The 13,487-nt window shown below is 55.7% G+C and overlaps 1 protein-coding gene across 2 annotated transcripts in view; it reads right to left on the reverse strand.

Annotated features, from left to right (window-relative positions):
- Positions 1–5,463, reverse strand: part of LOC122392153 (mucin-12-like) — a 37,857-nt gene extending 32,394 nt beyond the window's left edge. The window contains exon 1 of one of the 2 annotated variants that reach the window (XM_043386728.1): positions 5,209–5,463. The gene's annotated coding sequence lies outside the window, so the exon portion shown is untranslated. The remainder of the gene's footprint in view (positions 1–5,208) is intronic. The other variant, XM_043386729.1, reaches the window with a different exon arrangement.
- Positions 5,464–13,487: the final 8,024 nt, after the last annotated feature.

The following is a 13,487-nucleotide window of genomic DNA, read 5'->3' on the forward strand; positions in this document are numbered from 1 at the left end:
ACCACGGGCTGACCTCATCGGTGGTCTCTCTCTCTCTCTCTCTCTCTCTCTCTCTCTCTCTCTCTCTCTCTCTCTCTCTCTCTCTCTCTCTCTCTCTCTCTCTCTCTCTCTCTCTCTCTCTCTCTCTCTCTCTCTCTCTCTCTCTCTCTCTCTCTCTCTCTCTCTCTCTCTCTCTCTCTCTCTCTCTCTCTCTCTCTCTCTCTCTCTCTCTCTCTCTCTCTCTCTCTCTCTCTCTCTCTCTCTCTCTCTCTCTCTCTCTCCTCTCTCTCTCTCTCTCTCTCTCTCTCTCTCTCTCTCTCTCTCTCTCTCTCTCTCTCTCTCTCTCTCTCTCTCTCTCTCTCTCTCTCTCTCTCTCTCTCTCTCTCTCTCTCTCTCTCTCTCTCTCTCTCTCTCTCTCTCTCTCTCTCTCTCTCTCTCTCTCTCTCTCCCTCCCTCCCCTCTTTGTACATTCGTCCCAGTGCACTGCATGCTCCATTCTGCAGCCGACGTGCCCGCATCTCTTTGTGACGGGGAAAGTAACCCGCTCTGTCCCACCCCTGGGCCCTGGGAGCCGGCAGACAGCGCCCGATGAGAGTGGAGTGATGATTGCAACACGGCGCGGTGCGAGGGCGGGCCGCCCGACCATACACCGGAAATGGAACAGCATTCCGGGCGCCCGGTATCGCACCAGCCCGGCCCAGGGAGGCACAATGGGCCCGGCGCAGGACGGGGTGCCGGTAACACGCAGACTGGGCGGGAAACGGGCGCTTAGCCGTGACTACTTCCCCGTATTTCTGAGCTAGGTAGGTAGCCGCGGAGCTACGCTGGACACCAATGGAGCATCGAATGAGGTGTCGCAGTCCCAACTCCCAGACACACCCAGATCAGCACACAGCTGTGAACACACGGCAGACCACGGACGCTAGTGGGAGGCCCTCGGCGGTCAGTGGGCGGCTGACGCCCGTCAGCGGCGTATTTAGAAAATCGCGAAGGGGGGGCCAAGGGTTTGGAGGGCGCCACCTCACCCAAGGAGGGCGCCATACGGTCGCGAGATAAAAAATCGCTCAGCGGGGTGGGGGGGGGGGGGTTGGGAGGCGTTTTTTACCATGCCACCAGTTTTTTTTTTTTTGCGTAACCTCGTATAGGTCGTGCTGCATTGATTTTGCATCGTGTGTATTCTTTATACTCCAGGTCACAAGAGGTCAAGTGTTCTTGAAATGCTGCGCCGAAGGCGCGCAAAATTTTTGAAAACAACCTTTTCCTCCGCTTTTTAGGCACGCCTTTTATACGATCACCGTTCAAAGCTCCTCTCGCTCTTTTACCAAATTTGAAGGTGTAAAAAATACCAAAGGTCTGGTCGGGCCGCTGCCACACAAACTGTATAGAAAGCTTGGCTCATGGGTGTCGATGTATAAAAGTTTATTGGCGGTGGCATATCTACGCACCAGATCACCGTATCGGATTGATACCGGAGCGCGAGATGCGTAAACATCATCCAAATTACCTCAGACCCCAGCCTTCATAGCTTTCTCACAGATGCATACAGTGTAGGGGAGAGCGGGGCCAGTTGAAACACGGGGTCAGATGAAACATGGCTTTATTTTCAACAGTATGCAACATATGGCGTTGCCGATACCACTGCGCATCCGCGCTCGACCACTCCCTTTGTCAACGGCGTTTGGGCGGCAAACGGACGGTAATTTTGATTTGACACTTGTTTTTGTGTTTTTGAGGGGCGTTTGGGAGAAATCGTTTTTATGAAGATTTTGTGATATATCATATACCTTTGTTTGCTGAAAGAAGAACTCCTGGCTCCGGAATAACACCTTATTTGGCCCTTCATTCAGCATGATGCCGTCCCTCCAGCTCGTTTGACATGTGCTTTACGGCGCGTGCGAGATGGCGGGAGCGGATGGGGTCAATTGAAACGCTTCTCTGAGGGTCAGTTGAAACAGGGCCACAGGCCGTTTCAATGGACCCCGGTGACCTTTGCAATTGTTATTGTTCAGGGGCTGTAAACATTAAAGGAAATAGTCCACCTTTGAAATGAGCTTTGAAACTGAAATAGTAGTTTAATAGAGCTCAATTTTTGACCCCTTTTCTCCAGCCTTTTGCTTGAAAGCACACTATAGCCTGAGATATTTCTCATTTTTCTCATCCGCCCATTTTACCATAGTCTATGTACTTTATGTCACCTATTATGAGGAACTTTGCACTTTTAGCTTTCCAACGACCTATTGAATGTAGCATTTGGAAAAGTAAACCGGACAAAATATCTCCTTAAGAAAGTGGCCTTAAAGAGGAAAACATCCCATTGTTAAGGATAGGTGCAATTGACCCCATGGGCTGGTTCAATTGACCCTCGCATCGGGGTCATTTGAAACGGGCGTAGAGCTGTTTTATAAGCATGCGTTTGGCCGCAAAATATGTTTGAAACATAATTTTACATATCTTAAAATAAAGCCAAAAGAGCATATTTTTTCATGGCATTGTGCATTTTTCGATATGACAACTAGATCTCGCTGTGCATGTCAATATATAAAAAGTGGTTCAACTGGCCCCGCTCTCCCCTACCCACATAACCAGTTTCAATCACCGAAACTTCAGATGCCTGCTGTTGCGGCCGAACCTGTTGACAATACTTAATCGTAATCCATATAGATGCCATGATGCACGTAAAGTAGGATCAATCCGTTAAGACCAAAGACGTGTTTTATGCATCGTAGAGCGTAGATAGTTTTGGTAGGTATAGGTACTTCATTCATTGTGCTGAATGCACGTTCATTTGTGGCAGTTTTCACAGGCAAGACATCAACTATGTGCAATAGAACGACTAAGTTGAAAAACATGCCAAAGGAGTAAATAAATGATAAGAGGGCAGCGATCAACGGATGTTGCCAATAGGTAGAAGGGCTGCGATCCACAGGAGGGCGCTAATAGGTAGGAGAGCCCCGATCAACATCCCGAGTTTCGATAGTAGGGCACCGATAGGTAGGAAGTTGGCGAGCAGCAGGAGGGCGCCAATGGATAGAAGGGCAGCGATCAACAGGAGGGCACCAATAGGTAGGAGGGCCCCGATCAACAATCAACAGGAGGGCGCCACCAGGTAAGAGGGTGGCGAGGAACAGGAGAGCACCAATAGGAGGGTGGCGATCAACAAGAGGTCGCCAATAGGTGGGAGGGCGGTCATCAACTGGAAGTCGTTAATGAGCGGAAGGGTGACGATTAAAATGGGGGTGGCAATGGTGAGGAGGGCGCCTTTGCTCAAGAGGATGACACGAACAGGAGGGCGTCTGTGCGGAGGGCGCTGGTCAACAGGAAGGTACCAGTGGATAGGAGGGCGGTGATCAACAGGAGGGTGCCAGTGGTTAGGAGGGCGGCGATCAACACGAGGGCGCCAATAAGAGAAGGGCCCCGATTAACATTCAACAGGAAGGACTAGGGAACCAATAGGTAGGAGGGCGGCACTGAACAATAGGGTGCCAAAAAGGAGAAAGGCGGCCTTGAAAATTTCACATGAGGGCGCAATAGGTAGGAGAGCGCCAATAATTATGAGGACGCCGATCAGCAGAAGGGCGGCAATATGTAGCAGGGTGGCGACCTACAGGAGGGCGCCTTCGGGTGAGAGGGCGCTTATTTACGGGACAGCGGCTTACATAGGCGACCACCGTTACGCTTAGAGAGCTACAGCCTACAAATGTGGTTGGAGGGCGCCCGATGGAGCCCTCCAACCGTATTTGGAGGGCGTATTTGGAATGGGCGTCCTCCGAGGGCGCCCTCCATCCGTATTTTCCCTGTAAACACATTCGCGATTGGAGGGCGCCCTCCAGTCGCGATTGTTTTTCGATTCGATTATATCACAATTGCATTTGCGATTGGAGGGCGCCTTCGGCGCCCTCCAATCGCAAAGGGCGCCTTCGGCGCCCAAGGGGGGGGGGCCATGGCCCAGTGGCCCCCCCCCCCCTGCCTACGCCCCTGACGCCCGTGGGCGGACCGGGACGTGGGGGGTACCGGTGTGACGAGTCCCGCCCCCGGCAGACCGACCTCAGCCGGACGGGCCGCAGCGGCACCGGCGCCGGTATCCGAACATCTGCCGGCAGCACAACCGACATCCATCCTACCGGCAGGTTTCTCCTGTCTCCAGACGACAATCGCGGCCGCACTCGGCACAAAATACGAGATGCGCCGCATAAATACTGCCCCAGCATCAGGAGGCAGATGGCTGACATTAATGGCCCTCCCTCGCTACAATGCCGGGCCGTCTGGGCAGTATACGAGGGTATTCCGACTGCAGTGGTTTGTTGGTATCACGGGGTGTCTGGTGAGCAGTCCTCCCCGCAGAGGGGCAGCGCCAGACGCCAGCTCATCGGGCCGTCAGACGGTGGTTGAGCAAATGCAGCTGAGCGGCGGCTGGCCAGTGTCGCAGCGGGTTATGTTATGACGCTGCAGCGGAGGCACTCCCGCACATGCAGAGGAGACGCACGGCCCAGTGGGGCGCAGCGCAGAGGGGAGGGGGGGGGGCGGTTCACCGCCCGACATACCCCGCAGAGTGCACGGTAGATGGAACGCCACCGGAGCAGCCCGATACCGAGCCACGGTAAACTCGAACGGCACAGCAGTCAGGTGTTTATAAACAGCCCGAATCCAGGAAACCGTGACCGCCAGCGAGCCGACCAGAGACCTTCAGACAAACGCGCGAGAACAAAACAATTTGGAGACGGCCAAATAAACAGAGCGCCGCTCAGCGCTACCAGCCTCTGTCGCTATTTGCCTTCACTCTGAGCATGACTGGCTGATTGCGTGACACCTCGTTCCGTGGCGCCCTTTCCCACCCCAGCACGTGCCAGTATTTCCGTCCCGTCTGCACCTGTCCCGACAGTCCCAGTGACCGGGTCTCGGGAGCTCTAATGACCGACAATCGCGCCGCCGCCCGCCCGGCGCGTGGGCCCCATTCCACGGTACACTCATTAGAGGCGTCAGCTGGTGTGGAGCGCGTGTTTTGGCGGCGCTCGACAGCCGCGCCGTGCTGGGGTAACAAGAGATCAGGTGCGCTCCCGGCTCCGGCCGCCACGCGCCGATCCTGACCCTGCGCGGTAGCGCGGCTCCCATCGCCCTCTGATGTGTCCCCCACACCTGGCCGGCGCTGTTTGGACGGTCACCTGAGACGCAAAGCTCGCTGGAAACCGAGCCGGGGCTACTGCCGGGCGCCAACACGGGCCGAGAACTCACCTGGGGTCAGTGCGCCGTCCCAGACCAAGCCGACCGGTCACCGCGCGCCGCACACCGCCCTCCGCCGCTCGCACACCTGCAGCACAGCGAACGCCGACGCTTTTTTCGCCGGCCGTCGCTGGCGACTAAAATAGTTTGCTGGTCTGTCGAGCGCCCCCGCGCCTGCGCCGCGCCGCCAGCGCCGCCCAGCGGCCGGCCCGCACTCGGCTGGACCGGCCGGCAGGGGCGAGTTTCCAGCGGTGGACGGCCGGCGGCCCGCCCTTACGGCTCGCCAGTCCGCCTCTCGCGCCGTGTTGCAGGTCGATGCGGCTGCTGACCGGTGGACGGCGGACGGCATTCGTCCATACATGGTCGAGCAGGCCGACGGGCCCTGCATACTGGCCGAGATCACGGCAGCGGTCCGGCGGCCGGCGGCGGACTGCGGAGGAGCTGCGCCAGCCGACTGACAGCAGCGGTCTTGGCTGGCTGTCGGAGCTCGGTCTGCAGCGGCGGCGACCGGGGGGTGACGCGGCGCCCAGCCACGCCCATCGCGGCTCGATGACGGTGCACACCTTCCGCGAGCTCTTCCGTCGACCTTGGCACTACGACACAGAAGGAAAACGGTCAGCACCTTCGGAAAATCTCTCAGTTGGACACAGAAACACACTAAAGTCGGGGAAATAACTAGGCACCTGTTCGGGTTGCGTTGGACCGCGGCGTTGGTTGGTAAATCCTCCTCAGCAGCTGAAATAGATGGTACTGCTCAACTGTTGGCTGGAAGCCCAGATGCGTCGCGTGAGCTACTTGAGATCATTAATTCCCGTCTAGGTACTCATCCTACGCGACCGACTATCGTTTGAGCAACTCCAAACCCACATCATTCTACCTGATCCACACGACCATTAGTTCGCCTGTGCTCCATTCTGTCCCAATTTGTCAGGCGTCTCCCGGTCCCATTATTCTCCCAATGACGTCATCCCACCCCTCCCACACACTGCGTACAGCCTCCACGGCCCGGTCCACCCACACTCAGCCCGGGACACATTGTCAGCCGGCCCGTGCCCGGCAGGAGCAACAAACACTGGCGCCGTGCTCCGGCCGCTGCCGCAGCCACGGGAGATATATCAACAGAGGCCCGCGGTGACGGTAACAAGTCAACAGTGTGGTGACGGACGCCAGCCGCTGGCAGCAGATCAATGGCAATAGATCGGGAGCAATAGATCGGGAGATCAATGGCAACAGATCGGGAGAGAGGCGCTCGCAGACCACTGAGAGTGGTCTGGCAGCATTTCAACTGAAATAAGAGTCAATTTGTTGAAGTAGTCTGCATAAGGGGCGATAAACTGGGGGGGGGGGGAGGCGGAGTAGTATCAGTTAGATAGCTGGGCTGAAAAAGAAAAGCGATTGGGTTAACGTTGCCCATTGGTCAACGCAGTGGTCTGCATCAGTGGTCGGTGGCCAGTGGTCGGTGGTCGTCGGTGGTCCGGGGCTGGTGACTAGTGGTCAGTAGTCAATAGTCCGGTAGTCAGTAGTAAGAAGTCGGTGGTCGATGATCAGCGATCAGGGTCTCGGCCGAATTAGCCCGGTGGTCGGTGACAGGGGCGATCGGTTCCGCCGGCCTGTGGTCGGTGGTCATTGGAAGCCGGTCGGTAGTTTTTGGTCAGTGGTCGGCGGCGGTCGCCTGTTCCTCAGTGGTCGGTGACCGGCGGTCAGAGGCCGCTCCGGCCGGCCCTCGGCCCTCGGCGGAGCGAGGTGTGCTCCGCCGGCCGCCGCTGTTTATTCTGGAGTCGAGTCAGCACTATTCTGGTGGCGGTGACTAAGCCGACGCTGATCTGACGGACCGAGCTCAGCCCCCCTCCCCCCCCCCCCCCCCAGCTGATCTCTGCTCCCCGACCACTCACCCTCTGCCCCGCCCGCGCCAAAGGGCCGGGTCAGTAACCACCCATCAGGAAATGGTGAAAGATCATTGTCCTGATCACCGATCAGATGTGAGTGAAAATGCAAAATGCAAGCATTCAACGTAAATGGTCGCCACGGTTGAGCGATACCCGGCCCCTCCTAGTCCTCGCACACATCACTGCGCCGTCCGTGTCATGCACCACCCTCGCGGCCACGGGCGAGGGTGGTGCAGACGGTGGTGCGCCCGGCTATAACTCGTATAAACAGCAACAGGGCGCTCGAGAGCGCCCAACACCCCGTTCTCTGCATTACAAGATGACGCTCCTCTTGCTGGGACCAGAGTACGAGGTATGAACACACAGAAGATGAAGTTCGCATGGGCTATATCTCCGTTGCATGGGCATCTTCTCTGATCTGTGCTTCGGAGAGAGCCAGAGATATTCATTTCAACATGCATGCATACGCACATCTCACACCGGGATTACATAATCATGCATTCAATGCTCCGCTGCAAGCCGTTTGTCAGATCAGAGAGACAGGCAGAAAGGAAGAGAAGGGTAGATGGAGGATAGAAAGAGCACTCCAATCCGATCATCCCGCAATGTATGGCAGCTCCACTCTCACTCTCCCCGCTCTGCCGTCGGACGGCACGGCGTTAGGCCAGTCCCGCCCCGGTCGCCTACGGTCGTGGTGTCAGGTGTGACGTCACACCGGCCAAATGACCGTATATGGCGGCGGCCCTCCTTTTATCGGCCCATCGAGGTCGTGCGGCCAGCGACGGCCGACGCTGGGGCGCAGAGGCCGCCCCGGTACGAGACGGCGGCCGGAGGCTGCGGAGGTATGTATCGCAACTGGGCAGGTACACCGTACGGCGAGATGATAGATACAACAGCTGTGGCACAGCGTAGGTGGAGCAACTGTTGCGATACAGCTGGAGTAAGACTGGCTACTAAAAGGCACCGCAATTAGGATGCAGTTGGAGTGATACCGCAACTAGGCGCAGACGAGGCCCACCGTAAAGTCGTCCCGAGATAACTCCAGTCATCTCCGCGAAAGATAGCAATGTGACAAATTACCCAGAGGAGAGCGGAAGCCCTCCGCCCGGCGCCCGCATGTTTTCCTTCCAATTACAGCCTCAGCTGTGCCCTAATGTCGCTCGGATGTCAGCGTCACTTGTGATAAATGATCGGCACCTGTTCAACCGCGACGTGACAAACGACTAGTCACTGATGCCGACTGGGTCAGAGGTGCGGCGGTAAATCCTGCTTACGCTTAGCACCTGTACCACAAACCGCGCCGCGGAGACCCAGCAAAAACGGCGGATTACTACCCGATACCGACACATGTTGTTGAGCTGTGAACACAGTCCGTCACACGGACTGCGGGAGACGCAGGAGCACCTATCAGCTCTGAGCGTTGTATAGTCGACTACAGAATGATGCTCCACTTTTCACAGGCAATTATTTGCCTGGAGCGGTAGGCTGTGCCGCATCACAAGGGCTGAGTTCACATATTATAGCTTCGTCCCAATGCTCACAATCGACACGCTTAATTGTGTGATAAACGGCACAACTTAGCGCTCCGGTCAACTGATAACTTCTGAGACGTGGAACATCATTCTGTAGTCGACTATACCTCAGTTGTAATGTTAAGTTCCGCTGAGGATGTGAACTGTGGGCCGCACTCGCGCATCTCAGCGCCCGAAGGCGGGTGTTCTCAGCAGTCCCCAGTGACCCGGGACGAGAAGACTCGACCCTGACCTACACTTTCTCCCCTACCGCGGCCGGCCGACCTCCCGACCAAAGGCGCCGACCCAAACGTCGTCTCCTTTCAGCCGCTCTCTCGCCGGCCGGCCACCGGTGTGTTTATATCGACACACACTGGGACGGGCTGTGCGTGCGCCGCCTCACTGCCAAGGGCCAAACAGACCGCACGCCTACCGGTCGGGATACAAACACACCGAGCGAAAACTAACTGAGTCCACGGTCCACGCGGCTCGAGATCAAACGGGCCTTTCAGCGCACCGGTAACCAGCGAGACTCGCGTGCATGCGGACGGCTCGCCGAGATGGTTTGAGGCAGCATCCGCCGGAACCACGGCTGATGAGCGCTATGAATAACTTCCCTGTGCCTCCTGCACGCTGGCGTTCATCTGTGCCCCCTCTGCAGTGTGCGTGAATCGGCCAGCCTGTACTGTACGATGCGACGACGGATGGGTCTATCCGCGCAGCACCCGAGGGTGCAGTTTCCACCAGCGCCGCCTGTCGGTGAGCCCTGACCCCAGCCTCCGCCGCGAGGTCCGCTTGAGCGCTGCCGTCGGCACAGCGGCGGTGGTGGCGGCGCTAGCGGCGGCTCCTCAGTGAGCCTCTTCTGTCTACTGAAAAGTGGCGGAGAGTGAGGCATCGCCACTCGCAAGGTCACAAACTGTGATAACTGACGCATATTGTTTGGCGTTGACTCAGGTCTCATAGTGTTAGGCATCGGCTCTGCTGTGATGAGGCTGTCGTCATTCTCGGTACGCTTACTACACGTATGTCTTCCGTGGGAGCAGGCCAGTGGGCGGGCTGACACCATATCTCGATGGACACTGGACGGCCTCGTCTATGGCTGAGACTTCATACGTGCTATTGTAGATCGGATGCAATTGCAGGCGGCGTAGGCTGACGCCACTAATAAGTTAGGCGGTAAATTTGATAGGACACGTTCGAGGTAGCACTATAGAATCGAAGTTCATCCAGAAATGGCAAGTATGCGCAGCCGCAATATTCTCTATAAGTATGAAACTTACAGCTCTGGGCTTTTTAAGTCTAGATCAACGGGTCACCGTAAACTAGGTATGTACCTAAATCACACCAAGAAAATAAATGGTCTTCCTAGCGTCAATATCAACCAAGCGATTGCTTGAAACATTAAAAAATTTAGCTAGCGAGTCGCAAAAACCACCAATGGACTCCCGAAGGCCTGCCGAATCGAATGCTATGCGATATGACCTCCCTAGACCAAGTTCGTGACCTGGGGACTCTGACCTGACCTTGACTTTAGGTCAACACCTCAAGTTAACCTCATCCGAATAAAAAGTATACAATTCGACGCGCCTGTGCAAGGCAAACACGATGATGCCAAAATCGCTGCGCTGCGACTGCTTTTTTTTTTGCAAAGTTATTTATCAAAAAGCTGAGCTCGTGCCTTGGGCCACTTGACCTGACCTCAAAGGTCACCAGTTGACCTGAGACCCTAAAATCGGATACCAGTCGCTGCGTCTCGTAACTGCGCAGTGCGCACACGCTCGTTTTTTTCCGCGACGCTCTAACTCCATCAGCGGCGCAACGGGGAGGGGGGTCGTACCAACCCTCCCCTCGGCCGGCGCGTATGCAGGTCCGGCCGGCGCGTAATATGGTCCCGCGAGGGTTAGGTGATTAACGAGGAAGGAAGCGCGATACTTCAATTTTTACATTGATAAAAACTGACATGACCGCATTGGGTGGAGAGGCACATAAACCACAAGATGATCAGTTAGATGTATTCGAACAACGAAATACCTACCCACAATGAAGTGGCAACTCATTTCCTAAACGTCTACGAAACACATGCAATGTTTCGCTTAGCTGACGACAGCCATTACGCAGCCACTGTTTCCATGCTGATGAACATGAAGAATGAGGAGATTTCTCGTAAGTATGCCACTGCCTCACACCACTACGCACGGTATGTGTCACTTCCTGATCTCCATTTGCATTGCCACAGCCGAATCCGGAACACATCCGTACTGAGATAGTTAGTACGTCCGTTTCCTGAGCTTCATCTGACTCAGCGGCTATGGGCCGCGCGGCGACCACGGGGTGCTGGGCAGCACGAGCGCCCAGCACGTGCGGCCGAGCTCGGGCCGACACGGGCGTACGCACTGCCGTCGCGCGACGCACCGTCACCGCCGCGTGACGACACCCGAGATCACGTGACGCGCGGTGTGACATTTTTATGCCGGTTCGTCACGGGTGGCCGGTATTCGTCGCGAAGGTGTCGCCCGGGGCTCTTCCGTTACGCGCGAGCTACCCATCTCGGGGGAGGTCAAGTGTGCAGTGACGGGAACGTTGTTTTGGGTGGAGATCGGCAAATTGACGGCGCTCATCTCTGTCAAACGACAGCCGCGAGGACATTTGATAGAAAAACAGCCTTACGAAAGGTAAGTGATTGGATATTATCTCATGCACCGTTGATACAGATGAGGAGTAGAATTTTGGAAACAAGTGGAACGTCCTTATTGTGTATCTATTCTAAGTAGAAGTCAGATACCTATCCATCAATATTTCAATAGAGGCCGGCAGGCGGCAGCGCTAATGCGTTACCCTGAACCATTGATTTTGCTTCGTTTGAGACTCAAGTAGGTAGGTGGGTACCCAAAATATCGACATTTACCTTATTGACAACTTAATTGCCCCTACGGGTTTTTAACCAAAATTTTCGGCAAGCTTTGGAAAAAACTCAATGTGAAATGGTGTATCTAGTTAATTGTAACAAAAAATAATACAGCCAACAATAACGTTTGCATTGCAATTTCATTTTCACCTTGTACGGCTCGTAAACGTCCAGACATTTCATTCAAAGCTTTAGGTCGACGAGTTTCCACTTCCCTCCAGCCTCATATGTGCACGCAGTGCATTTAGCCTTCTTGCTGAGTCGTCAGTTCAACTATAGCGCTTGTTAGACATATAGACGTTGCACTGCTCCAGTAATTGTTTCGTTTTTTTGTGAGATAAATTATAAAATTTAATCACAGGCCGGGCCAGCCCTGATAGAACTCCCTCAGGTTCCCCGGGCGAGGCCGAGGGTTCAAGACCGTCGCAAGGCTGGCCGGTGCATACGATCTGCTACGAAGACTCGGTCGCGCTTCAGTAGCTGACAGATCCCCGCTGCATCATTACAGACCGGAGAGCCCACTCCCTCCCTCCGCGGGCCGACTGAATGCCGGGGGCGGAGGGCGGAGCGCGGCGCACGCCGGGGCGGGGCTCCGTTACGCTCCTGCTCCCGTCACGTGACGCTTGTTTACTCCCAGCGTTACGCTCGGCTACGAACGTCTTCTCTCGCCCGCCGCCGCTCCCCCACCTTCAGATATGCAGATCAGACGCATATTCACCGGCGTCATCAAATAAAAACGGGCCGGCGGGCGGCGGTGCGGCGTGTGGCACGAAAGTATTGTCCATCCCTCGCCACTAAACGCTCCCCCATTAGGCCGTCATTGCGGCTCCCCGAGAGAAGTCGCACGTCTCGGCGATGCCGCCACACTCCAGCGGGGAAACACACAGCCGCCAATCTGCATGAGGGCTGTAGCCGGCCACTTATACACGCGCCCGACAATGGCCGGACGATAATTGGTGCGGGGCACGAGTGGCCGGTGGCCGGGCGAGAGTCGCCCTCCAGACACCGGGGGACGGAGGGACTGGATAGTCCTCAGACTCCTCAGTCGCTGACTCCCTGAGGTGTATAACAGGCAGTGCTTCTCTGCGGGTAGCTGATTGTGGTCCAAACAGACCTGAAGGCCGAGTTTGCAGCGTAGAAAACGACAGAAGGTGAGGCTAATTGGGGAGGATTATTGACCGGTGAAATGTGTCGCATATATGAGTAGGAAACGACATACTCAGGAAAGATGCTTATTGCTTTTGCATCAATTTCAGGGCGTTTTACTTTCTTGGCCTAGCCGGTGTCAGTAACTTACTTGAAAGCAAACGAGACGTAAATATGTTACTGCAATGTAATGTAATGCACCAGTCTCATAGTGGCAAGCTTATGGTGGCAGAACTGATAACATGTGTGACAACAAGCAGACGTGAATAAGGTGTTCTGGAATAATTAGTCTCAGACCATCAATAGGGAATGTGTTATCACCGCATTGTAACGAGCGCGTAAATACATATCTCGACGACTGCTGGCGTACGGGGCGGTATGTCATACGTCAAACATCGTCGCTTCTGGCAACTGTCTCCCGGCAGCGCCCGCCCCTGACAAATGGCTTCGTCACAAATATGTCAAAGTACAGTCAGCTCTTGGTGTTCGGGTGGGCTGATCTGTATACGTATATGCATGAACTCTGCCATATCTTACTTTTTCACTGCTATATTTAAAACACTTTGGACTGAGCCCCAAGTTTGCACCATTGGTTTCCTCCGATTTATCCCGTCTGCTCTGCCGTGTGACCTCGAGCCGCTGTGGAGCGCTGACGGACGAGTGCCAGTGTCGCCGCCGGATTACCGTGTGCACAAACATCGCTGTCGAGCCGCCGGCGACACATAAACCAACGCACAAATCACCGCGCCGCAGGCAGATCGGGGCTAAACGGCGGCACACGCTGAACCGCAAACGGGTGCCGCACGCACGCACAACCTTGCCAATCTGTCGCCGTGGATGATT

Source organism: Amphibalanus amphitrite, unplaced genomic scaffold, assembly GCF_019059575.1.
Source record: "Amphibalanus amphitrite isolate SeventyFive unplaced genomic scaffold, NRLGWU_Aamphi_draft 000471F_arrow, whole genome shotgun sequence".
NCBI classification, from domain to species: Eukaryota; Metazoa; Arthropoda; class Thecostraca; order Balanomorpha; family Balanidae; genus Amphibalanus; species Amphibalanus amphitrite.